We start from the raw sequence: 267 nt of genomic DNA on the forward strand, positions 1-267 counted from the left end.
CAACCCCAAACCCCCAAATCCCCCAAATCCCCAAATTCCCAAATCCCCCAAACCCCCAAATTCCCAAATCCCAAACCCCCAAATCCCCCAAATTCCCAAACCCCCAATCCCAAATCCCCAAATCCCCAAACCCCAAACCCCAAATCCCCAAATCCCCCAATCCCAAATTCCCAAATCCCCAAATCCCCCAAATCCCAAATTCCCCACATCCCAAATCCCCAAATCCCAATCCCCAAACCCCCCAAATTCCAGTTCCCCAAATACCAA

Source organism: Haemorhous mexicanus, unplaced genomic scaffold (genome assembly GCF_027477595.1).
Source record: "Haemorhous mexicanus isolate bHaeMex1 unplaced genomic scaffold, bHaeMex1.pri scaffold_215_ctg1, whole genome shotgun sequence".
Lineage (NCBI taxonomy): Eukaryota > Metazoa > Chordata > Aves > Passeriformes > Fringillidae > Haemorhous > Haemorhous mexicanus.